The sequence below is a fragment of the Cebus imitator genome, unplaced genomic scaffold, assembly GCF_001604975.1.
Source record: "Cebus imitator isolate Cc_AM_T3 unplaced genomic scaffold, Cebus_imitator-1.0 Scaffold408, whole genome shotgun sequence".
Taxonomy (NCBI): domain Eukaryota; kingdom Metazoa; phylum Chordata; class Mammalia; order Primates; family Cebidae; genus Cebus; species Cebus imitator.
In genome coordinates, this window is record NW_016107723.1 from 1,196,269 (window position 1) to 1,209,139 (window position 12,871).

A 12,871-nucleotide genomic window follows, 5' to 3' on the forward strand; every position below is an offset into this window, starting at 1 on the left:
GAAGGGAAGGGAACCAGTATGTCACATGGTGAGAGAGGGAAAAAGCAAGAAAGAAGAAAGTGCCAAGCTCTTTTAAACAACCAGCTCTCTCATGAGTTAATAAACACTCACTTATTACTCTGAAGATAGCATCAAGTCATTTATGAGGGATCCACCTCTATGACCCAAACATCTTCCGTTAAGCCCACCTGAAACATTGGCAGTCATATTTCAACAGAATATTTGGATGGGACAAAATTTCCAAACCATATCAGTGTTTTTCACAATGGCTATATTATTGTTGAATTTTAGGAGCTCTTTCTATATGCCTTTCTGAATACAAGTCCTTCATCAATGTTATTCTTGATAAATACAATCACAGTCAGTTAACAATGTGGTTACATTCTAACAATTGCATCATTAGGTAATTTTCTTGTTGTGCAAACAAAATAGGGTGTACTTACACAAACTTAGATGAGATAGGCTTGTACATACCTAGGCTATACTCTGTGGCTATTCCTCCTAAGCTACAAACCTGTGCAGTCTGTTATTATGCTGAATATTGTAGACAACTGAAACACAATGGTAATTATTTGTGTATGTGAACATATCTATACACAGAAAAGATACAGTAAATATGTAATATAAAATTTAATAGACAGTACGCCTGTATAGGGCACTTACCATGAACGGAGCTTGCTGGACTGGAAGTTGCTCTAGATGAGTAGGTGAGTGGTGAGTTAATTTAAAAGCCTAGGACATTGCTGTACATTGTTGTGGATTTTATAAACCTGTGGACAAGAGAAAAATAGTGGAATAGAACGCTACAGCAGTCATCCCCTGTGGGAACACCAAATTGAACAACTATCCACATAAGAAAACACATTCGCAAGATTTAAATTATCAAGTGAGAGTTTACAGTACCTGGTTTTAGCATAATAACAAGAAAGAAAATACACATTGAAGAGGGTAGGAAGGAGAGCTTCATATTTCCTAAAGCATTTCTTCTCCAACTCAAGGAGGGAGAGTGAATTTGTGTGCTTGGGGATAGAGGGAAAAGTGCATACGGAACTTTGTATTGGAGTTTAGTACTGGCCACACCAAAGGAAATCAGCATCAAATAGAAATCCATCGTGCTTACTTCCAGGCTAGTTCTTATGGAGGGAGCATTTAGACCTGCATCGTGCCAGAAGGGCATATACCACCCTAGAAAGAGAAACCCTAGTCCCAGCTTTCTTCACTACCTGCTGATTAAACTGGCTGCAGATGAGCTCCCCCAAAAATTTAATGGCAGGCAGCCATAGTTACCATAGTCCTTGATTGAGCTCCAGTGCTGCAGTGCTTGGGGAAACTGTGGGTTTGGTGTGTGACTCCCTGTGATATCAGCTGCAAGGGCTATAAGAAGGCCTGCATCACCCCTCCCCCAAACCAGGCAGTGCAGTATGGAAAGAGATTCTTTTTGCTGGAGGGAATGAAAGGAGAGAGGGCAGGAGATTAGGACCTTACTACCAGCCCTGCCACAGTGATACACAGCAATGGGCACAGCCTGGTTTCCCTTGATTCCAGACGGATACACATAGTAGGTGCCCTAGACTCACTGAAATCCTGGCAGAATGAATCCAGCTCTCAGCCAGCTTCACCATTGACTGACTAATGCGGCATTGGATCCTGAATAAATAGCAGCAGCAGTCAGGCTGTATCATCCTCAGGCCTTGGGTGAGCCCTGGTGATGTGCTGGTTTGGGAAGCCATGGGCTTAGGTTATGATATGGCATAGTGCCAGCTGCAGTGGCTATGACAGTGCCCATGACACCCCTCCCCCAACAGCAGAGCAATACATAGAGACTCCTTCCACTTCGGGGAAAGAAAGGTAAGTAAGCTAGAGACTATCTGGAAACCCAGGGAACACTCCCTGATAGTCCCAGAGTACACCAGACCTAGGAATATGCAAGATTGCATACTTGGGCTCAGGACACCCTCTAGTGCTGAAAAGACTGAAGTGACCACAGGCTTAGAAAACTAAACAACCATTCCCCTTTGAATTCCTAGAAGGCCCTCTTAAGAAGGATGAGTGCAAACAAAGCCTGAGGCAAAAACTAGAGTAAGTACCTAATTGCTTGATGCACAGACATATGTATGTTCACAAACATCAAGAATATGAAAGGCATTATGACATCATGAAGCAAACTAAAGAAGGTGCCAGCCACCAACTTTAAGTAGAGGGATATGTGTGACCTCTAAGACAGAGAATTCAAAATCACTGGCTTTAGGAAGCTCATAAAGCTTTAGGAAAATCCAGAGAAGGAATTCAAAATTTTACCAAAGAAATTTGAAAAAGAGGTTAAAAAATATCAAACAGAAGTTCTAGAGGTGAAGATGCATTTGAGGTTCTTAACAGCAAAATTGATCAAGCAGAAGAAAAAACAAAACTAGTGAGCTCAAAGACAGGTATTTAGAAATATCAAAAAGTCAGAGAAGAAAAAAGGAAAAGAATAAAAAAATAAAAAACATGAAATCTAGAAAAAAGCCTCAAAGGTACAAACCTAAGAGTCATTGAGAAAAAGTAAAGGGTGGAAAGAAATAAAAAGAGAAAACTTTTCAAGCCTACAATAAATATATAGATATCCAAGTAAAAGAGGGTCAAAGACCACCAAATAGATTTAACTCAGATAAGACTACTTCAAGCAAGTAATATTCAAACTCTAAAAAATGAAGGTTGTAGAAAAGAGTTTAAAAGCAGCAAGGAAAAATAAGCAAATAGATAATGAAGGTCCTCAATGTGTTGAAGTAGACTTCTCAGCAGAAGCCACACAGTCAGGAGGAGTGAGTGACACATTTAAAGTGCTGAAGAACAAAAACTAAAGCCAAACCAAAAAACTGCTAATGCAGAATGATAGATCCAACAAAACTATCCTCAAAAATTGAGCAGCAATAAAGATTTTTGCCAGGAAAACAAAAGCTGAGGGAACGTCTGACCACCAGATCTGCCTTAGAAGAAGTGCTAAATAAAATACTGCAATCTAAATGAAAAGGACAGTAACATTTAACAACAAAATTTAAAGGCAGAAAACTCAATAAGAAAAGTACATATCAGACAAATTCAGAATACTCCAAATGATGTAACTGTGGTTTGTAAACCTCTCATATCTTTAATATGAAGACTAAGAGACAAAAAATTATTAACAATAGTAAATATAAAAATTTGTTGAGATAAACCATATAAAATATGTAAATTGAGACATCCATAAGTAAAAATATTTATGCATGTGGGAGGGGTGCAGAGAATGGAGTTAAAATGTAGAGTTTCTATATTTTAGAGTTTCTTGCTTTACAGTTTTCATTTTCCATTCTTATACTGTGATCAAAATTAAGGGATAATCAATTTAAAACAACCTGTTGTAATTATAAGATGTTTTTGTAAGTCTCCTGGAAACCCCAAAACAAAAAATAGATGCAAAATATTAGAACATGCTATCAGAGAAAATTACTTCACCACAAAGGAAGACAATAAAAAGAAAAGTAATAAAAATAAGAGTTAGAAAATATATATATACAAAAATATCAATCATATTCTTACCTATCTATCACAACCTCAAATATAAGTGGATTTAATTCTCTAACTTAAAGACATAAAGTTACTGAATAAATTTTTTAAAAAAAGAAGAATCAACCATACGCTGTCCACAAGAAACTCACTTTACCTGTACGGATATACACAGAGTGACAGTGAGTGAATGTAAAATAATATTCCATGAAAATAGAAACCAAGTGAACAAGTATAGCTATAATTACATGGGAGAAAATAGGCCTTAAGGAAAAAAACAATAAAAAAAAGCAAAGAAGACCATTTTAGATATATAAGAGGTTCAATACAGCAGATAATATAACAATTCTGAATATATATGTACCCAACACTGGAGCACCGAAATATATAAAAGAAATACTAATAGATCTAAAGAGAGAGATTAAATACAACACAATAACATTAGGAAACTTGACCACCTCACTTTCAGCAATGGACAAATCATCCAGATAAAAAATCAAACTGAAGCAGATAGATCACTTGAGCCCAGGCATTTGAGACCAACATGGGCAACATGGCAGAACACTAGCTCTGCAAAAAAATACAAAAACTAGCAATTAGCCTGGCATGAGATGTGTGCCTGCAGTCCCAGATATTCAGGAGGCTGAGGCGGGAGGACTGTTTGAGTCCAGGACGTCGAGGCTGTAGTGCGCCATGACGGTGCCACTGCACTCCAGCCTTGATGACAGAGTGAGACTCTATCTCAAGGCAAAAAAAAAAAAAGGAAAATCAAATCAAGACATAAACATCAGAGTTAAACTGAATGCTAGCTCTTTAGCACAAATGAATGTAATAGATATTTACAGAATATTCGACTCCAAATCTGCAGCATACACATCCTTCTTAACAGCACATGGGCATTCTTTAGAATAGAACATGTGCTAGGCCACAAAGCAAGTTTTAATACATTCTAAAAAATTAAATTAAACATATCTAAAGTATCTATCTTGACCACCATACAATAGAAGTAGAAATCAATAATAAGAAGAAATTTTGAAACTGCTGAAATACATCAAAAGAAACAAAATGCTCATTCACAACTGGCAGGCCAATGAAGACATTTAAAAGAAAATGGAAAAAATACTGGAAACAAATGAAAATAAGAAGACAGCATACCTAAACCTGGAATACAACAACAACAATGCTAAGAGGGAAAATTATAGCAATGAAAATCTACATAAATAGGTAGGAAGATCTCAAATAAACAACCTAATATTTATGCCTCAGGGAACCAGAAAAATAAATATAATCCAAACACAAAATAAGTAGAAAGAAAAAATAAAGATCACAGAAGAAATAAACAAAATAGAGACAAAATACATGCAAAAGATCAACAAAGCAAAGTTTTTTTTTTTTTTAAATGATAAACAGAAGCAACAAAACTAGCTAGATTAAGAAAAAAAGGAGAGGTGACGTGGAGCAAGATGGCAGAATAGAAAGTTCCATGAATCATTTGCCCCTTCAAACCTCAGCAAGGACACAAAGTTAACTACTCTATGCAGAAAACGAAAGAGAAAAAAAAAATACCTTCATAAGAACAGAAAATCAGGTGAGTATGCATAAGACTTGGTTTAAACTTCATATTGCTAAAAGAGGCACTGAAGAGATAAAAGAAAAGTCTTGAATCATGAACACCACCACTGTCTCACTCTCTAGCAGCAGAGACGTGGTGCGGAGGGTGTCTGTGGGTGCTGTGGAAGGGAGAAAACAGCAATTGTGAGGCATTGAACTCCAGTGCTATCCTGTTAGAGCAGAAAGAAAAACTAGACCAAACTCAGCTGTGTCCATAGAGAGAGTATTTAAACCCGCCCCACCCAGAAGGGAATTACCCATTCCAGGGGTTGGCTTAGTAGCTTCCATTAACATTGCCACTGCAGGCTACAGCGTTCTATGTCGCCAAGTAAACTTGAAAATCAGTCTAAGCCAGAAGTGTCCAATCTTTTGGCTTCCCTGTGTCACATTGGAAGAAGAAGAATTGTCTTGTGCCACAAATAAAAACACTAATACTAATGGTAGCTGATGGCCTAAAAAAAGTCACAAAAAAAGCTCATAACGCTTTAAGAAAGTTTACAAATTCGTGTTGGGCCACATTCAAAGCCATCGTAGGCAGCATGCAGCCCATGGGCCATGGGTTGGACAAGTTTGGTCTAGGCCATGAGGACTGTAACTACTATGTGAGCCCTAGTGCTAAATTCAGCCCAGAGACAATGACTTGGGGGGCACATGACATACTGAGGTCCAGCTGGGTCAGCCAAGCCAGTGCTGCCATCACCCCTTCCTTAAGCTCATGCTGCACAGCTCACTGTTCTAAAAGTGACCCCTTCCTTCTGTTTGAGGAAAGAAGAGGGAAAAGTGGAAAGGACTTTGTCTGGCATCTAGAATATCAGCTCAACCACAATAGCACAGAGCACCGGTCTGAGTTATGAGGACCCTGTTCCAGGTCCTAGCTCCCAGATAAAATTTCTAGACACATCCTGGGCCAGAAGAGAATTCACTACCTTGAAGGAAAGGACTTCAGCATCTGCTAACTGAAGAGCCCTTGGGCCCTAAATAACAAGCAGGAATACTCAGGTACTACATAAAAGGCCTTGAAGAGCCTCTGATATTTGCTGGCTCCAGGTGAGACCCACCAGCAGTGGTGATTATGTGGTGAAACTTCTGCTTGAGAAAAGCAGACAAAGAAGTAGAGCAGACTTTGTCTAGCACCTTAGATACCAGCATGGGTACGGGGGGTAGAGCACCAAGTAGGTTCCTGGGGTTCCTAATCCAATAAATTGACTCTTAAACAGCATTTCTGTACATGCCCTGGGCCAAAGGAGAACACATTGCCACTGAAGGGTGAGTCCTGGGCCAGACAATGTTCACAACAAGCTAAGAGACTTTAGGCTTTAAAGAAACATTGACAGTAGTCTAGGAGTAATCCTCATGGCCTGTGATGGAAGTGGTTAGGAGATGAGGCTCCTCTGCTTTTGAAAAGGGATGAAAGAATGGGAAGGACTACATCTTGGGTTTTAGTTCCAGCTCAGCTGCAATGCAGTAGAATACCAGGTAAATTTCTAAGGTTTTTGACTGAAGTCCCTAACTCCTGAATGGCCTTTCTGGACCCATCCAGGGCTTGGGGGACCTCACTGCCCTGAAGGGAAGGACACAGACCTGGATAGCTTTGGCACCTCCTGATTTTAGAGCCCCAGGGCCTTGAGGGAACACAGGCAGTACCCAGAGAGTAGACAAAACAGGCCTTGGGTAAGACCCAGGGCTGTGCTGGCTTTAGATGTGAGCCAATGCAGACACAGTAGTTGTGGCCATAGGGTGCTTGTGTCATTTCAACCCCAGCTTTAGGAGACTTAGGGGAGAGAGAGAGAGAGAAAGAAAGAGAGAGAGAGAGAGAGAGAGGGAAAGAAACTATGTATGTTTGAAAGAAAGTAAGGGAAGAGAACAAGAGTCTCTGCCTGGTAATCCAGAGAATTCTTGATTTTATCCAAGACCAGCTAAGCAGTACCTCTGTGAGTATGCAAGAACTATAGCATTACTGTTCTTGGGGTGCCCCTAAAGCAGATACAGTTTAGATCACAACACCCAAGGCCTTTCAAATATCTGAAAAGCATTCCCAGGAAGGATGACTACAGATAAACCCAGACGGTGAAGACTACAATAAATACCTAACTCTTCAGTGGCCAGACACCAAAGAACATCTCCTAGCATAAAAATCATCCAGAAAATCATGACCTCACCAAATAAGCTAAATAAGGCACCAGGGATCAATCCTAGAGAAACAGATATGTGACTTTTCAGAAAGAGAATTCATAATAGCTGTGTTGAGGGAACTCAAAGAAATTGTAAAGGCCAGCATGGTGGCTCATGCCTGTAATCCCAGCACTTCAGGATGCCAAGGCAGGTGGATCACCTGAAGTCAGGAGTTTGAGACCACACTGGCCAACATGGCAAAACCCTGTCTCTACTAAAAGTACAAAAATTAGCTGGGCATGGTGATGGCCAACTATAATTCTAGCTACTTGGGAGGCTGAAGTAAGAAAATTGCTTGAACTTGGGAGGTGGAGGTTGCAGTGAGCTGAGATTGTGTCCCTGCACTCCAGCCTGGGTGACACAATGAGACCCCATCTCAAAAAAAAAAAAATAAAATAATGAAGTTCTTGAGACTGCTTATACGATTTACNATTAAAATAATTTAAAAGAATCAAGCAGAAATTCTGGCTCAGACAAGTGCAATTGACACACTGAAGGATGCAATAGAGTGTTTTAATAGCAGAATTGATCAAGCAGAAAAAAGAATTAGTGAGCATGAAGACAGCCTATTTGAAAATACAGAATTTGAGGACACAGAATAAAAAACAACAAAAAACAATAAAGCACATCTACAGAATCTAGAAAATAGCCCCTTATGGACAGATGTAAGAGTTATCGTCCTAAAAGAGGAGGCAGAGAAAGAGATAGAAATAGAAAGTTTATTCAAAGAGATAATAAGAGAACTTGCCAAACATAGAGAAAGTTATCAATATCCAAATACAAGAAAGTAATAGAACAACAAACAGATTTAACCCAAAGAAGACTACTTTAAGGCATTTAATATTCAAATTCCAAATATCAGGGATAAAAAAATGGATTCTAAAACTAGCAAGAGAAAAGAAACAAATAACATACAATGGAGCTCCAATAGTCTTGCAGTAGACTTTTCAGTGGAAATCTTACAGGCAAGGAGAGAGTGGCATGGCATAATGTATTTAAATTACTGAAGAAAAAACCCTCTCCCCTAGAATAGCATATCTGGCAAAAACATCCTTCAAACATGAAGAAATAATAAAGACTCCCAGGCAAACAGAAACTGGGGTATTTTATCAACACTAGATGTTTCCTACAAGAAATACTAAAGGGTTTACTTCAATCAGAAAGAAAAAACACTTTAATGAGCAATAAGAAATCGTCTGATGAGAACACATGGACACAGGGAAGGGAGTATCACACACCAGGGCCTGTAGGGGGTTAGGGAGGTTAGGGGAAGGGTAGTAGGGGTAGAAGGATTGGGGAGGAATTACATTAGGAGAAATACCTAATGTAGATGGCGGGGGAATGGATGCAGCAAACCACCATGGTACGTGTATACCCATGTAATAAACCTGCACATTCTGCACATGTACCCCAGAACTTAAAGTATAATAAAAATAAATTTAAAAATAAAGAAATTATCTGAAGGTACAAAACTCAATGGTAATAGTAGGTACACAGAAAAACATAAAATATCATAACAATGTAACTGTGATATGTAAATTACTTTTATCATAATTTAAAAGACTAAATGATGACAATCAAAAGTAATAATTACAATAAATTTTTTAGACACAGTTAATACAATAAGATATATATAGAAACAACAAAAAGTTAAAAAGCAGAAAAATGAAATTAAGGCATAGATTTTTCAATATTATTCTTTTTGCTTGTTTATTTATTTACAGAAAAACTGTTAGGTGATTGTCAGATTAAAATAACTGGTTATATGAAAGCATTTGCAAGCCTCATGGTAACCTAAAGCCAAAAAACTGAATAAATACACACAGAAAAACAAAAAGCAAGGAACTAAATTATATCACAAGAGAAAATCACCTTCACTAGAGGAAGATAGGAAGGAAAGAAAGAAGGAAGAGGAAACCATAAAACAACTAGAAAACAAATAACAAATGGACAGGAGTAAGTCCTTATCAATAATAACATGGAATGTGATGGAGTAAAGTCTCCAATCAAAATACATCGACTGGCTGAATGGATAAAAAACAAAACCCATCGATCTACTGCCTATAAGAAACACATTTCACCTATAAAGATACATATGGACTGAAAATAAAGGGATGGAAAAAGATATTTCATGCCAATGGAAACTGAAAAAGAGCAGGAGTCACTATACTTATATCAGACAAAATAGATACTAAGACAAAAACTGTAAGAAGTGACAAAAAAGGTCATTATATAACAATAAAGGCGTCAATTCAGCAGGAGAATACAATAATTTTAATTATATATGTACCCAACTCTGGAGCACCCAGATGTATAAAAAAATATATTGGAGCTAAAGAAAGATATAGGCTCCAGAACAGTAATAGCTGGAGCAAAACCTCACTTTCAGCAGTGGACAGATCATCTGGACAGAAAATTAACAAAGAAATATTAGACTTAATCTGAACTATAGACCTAATGAATCTGTATATTTAAAGAATATTTCATCCAGGAGTTATAGAATACACATTCTTTTCCTCAGCACATGGATTATTCTTAAGGATAAACCACATGCTAGGCCATTATATAAGCCTTAAAATATTCAAAACATTGAAATACTATCAAGTATCTTCTCTGACCAAAATGAAATAAAACTGGAAATTAATAACAAGAGTAATTTTGAAAATGGTACATACACATGAAAATTAAGCAATATGCTGAATGATCAATGAGTCAATAAAGAAATTAAGAAGGAAATTGAAAAATTTCTTGAAACAATTGATAATGGAAGCACAACATATCAAAATGTATGGGATACAACAAAAGTAGTACTAAGAGGGAAGTTATAGCTATAGGTGCCTATATAATAAAGAGGAAAAACAGCAGATGAATAATCTACATATGCATCTTAAAAAACTAGAAAAGCTAGAGAAAACCAAACCCAAAATTAGTAGAAGAGAAGAAATAACAAATATCAGAGCAAAAATAAATAAAATCGAAATTTAAAAATACAAAAGATCAATAATGCATGTTTGTTTATTGAAAATTTAAACAAAATTGAGAAAACATTAGCCAGACTAAGAAAATCCAAAAAAAATAAAGTCAGAAATGTAAAACAGATAACTGAAACCGCAGAAATTTAAAGGACTATTAATGATTACTATGAGTAACTACATGCCAATAAATTGGAAAATCTAGAGGAAATGAATACATTTCTAGAAACATACAACCTACCAAAATTGAACTATGAATATATCTAGAACTTGATGAGGCCAATAAGTAATGAGATGAAGCTGTAATAAAACATCTCCTAATAAAAGTTTAAGACTTGATGGCTTCACCACTAAATTCTACCAAACATCAAAAGAAGACATAATACCAGTACTATTCAAACTATTCTGAAAAGTAGAGGAGGGAATACTTCCAAACAGCTGCAGCACTGTTTAAAATAGCTAAGATTTGGAAGCAACCTAAGTGTCCATCAACAGACAGTAGATAAGGAAAATGTGATACATATACACAATGGAGTACCATTCACCCATAAAAAATAATTGAAATCCAGTAATTTGCAACAATGTGGATGTAACTGGTGATCATTATGTTAAGTGAAATAAGCCGGGCACAGAAAGATAATCATAGTAAGTTTCACTTATCTGTGGGATCTAAAAGTCAAAACATTTGAACTCATGGACATAGAGAATAGAAAGATGGTTAGCAGAGGTTGGGAATGGTAGTAGGGAGCTCCAGGAGAAGGTGGGGATGGTTAATGGTTATAAAAAAATAAAATAAAATAAAAACAGAGAGAATAAGACCTACTCTTTGATAACAAAATAGGGTAACCATAGATAATAATAACTTAATAGTACATTTTAAGAAAACTTAAAGAATATAGCTGGATTGTTTGTCATTCAAAGGATAAATGCTTGAGGGAATGGATACCCCCATTATCTATGATTTGCTTGTTTCACATTGCATGCTTGTAGCAAAACATCACATGCACGTTATAACTATATACTCCTACAATGGACCTTACAAGAAATTTTTTAAGGAAAGAAAAAAAAAAGAAACAAAACACACGCAAAAAGGAGAGATGGCCCAAATAAAATCAGAAACAAAAAAGACAATATAACTGACACCAAAGAAAAAGAAAGGATAAAATATGCTGCAATGAAGAACCATAAGCCAGCAAATTGGAAAACCTAGAAGAAATGGATAAATTCCTGCACTCACACAACTTGCCAATATTGAGTCATGAAGAAATAGAAAACCTAAACAAATCAGTAACAAGTAACAAAATCAAAAGAGTAATAAAAATCTCCCATAAAAGAAAAGCCCAAAACCTGACAGCTTCACTGCTAAATTCTACCAAATATTTGGAGAACTAAGACCCATTCTACTCAAACTATTCCAAAAGTTGAATGGGGGGGTGGGGTGGGGAATACTTCCAAACTCATTTTATAGGATCAGCATTACTCTGATGCTGAAACCACACAAGGTGATAGCAACAACACAAAATAGAAAACTGCATGCCAATATCACTAATGAATATAAAGGCAAAAATTCTCAACAAAATTCTAATAAACAAAATTCAACAATACATTAAGAAGATCATTCAACATGATCAAGTATGATACATCTCAGGTAATCAAGAATGATTCAAAATATACAAATCAATACATGTGATACATCAAAATAAGAGAATGAATAATAAAACCAACAATCATTTCAATGGATGCAAAACAAAAAAATGATAAAATTAAATATTTGTTCATGATAAAAACTTTCAACAAATTGGTTATAAAAAGAAGGTAACACAACACAATGAATGTGACATATGACAAACCACTAGCTAAGATTATACTGAATGGAGGAAACCTGAAAGCTTTTCTCTAAGATCAGCAATAAGGCAAAGTGGCTCACTTTCACACTTCTAGTCAACATTGAATTGGAAGTCCTAGCTACAGCAATCTGGCAAGATAAATAAATAAAAGGCATCAAATTGGAAAGGAAGATGTTAAATTGTCCCTGTTTGCAGGCAACATAATTTTGTATAGGGAAAAATCTAAAGTATTGATTTATATACATTGAAACATCCTTGAACCTCAGGGATAAACCCAACTGGATCATGCTGAATGGTCTTTTTGTGCTTTTGAGTTCAATTTGCTAGTATTTTGTTGACAGCATTTATGTTCATCAGGCATATTGGTCTTTAGTTTTCTTTTCTTATAATTCCCCTGTATGGTTTTCGTATAAGGATAATGCTGGTCTTTCAAAATGAGTTTGGATATATTTTCTCCTGTAATTCTTAGGAATCACTTGAGAAACATTGCTATTATTTCCTTTTTAAACATTCAGTGGAATTCAGAGTAAACTTATCAGGTCTTAGGCTTTTCTTTGATAAATATCATTTTATTACTGATTCAATCTTCTTACCTTTTATTGGTCTGTTTAGCTTTTCACTTTCTTCATAACTCAATCTTTGTAGCCTGAATGAGTCTAGGAATTTATCCATTTTATCTAGGTTATCCAATTTGGTGGCATACAATTCCTCATAGTAGTCTCATATGATTCTTTTTTTTTTTTTTTT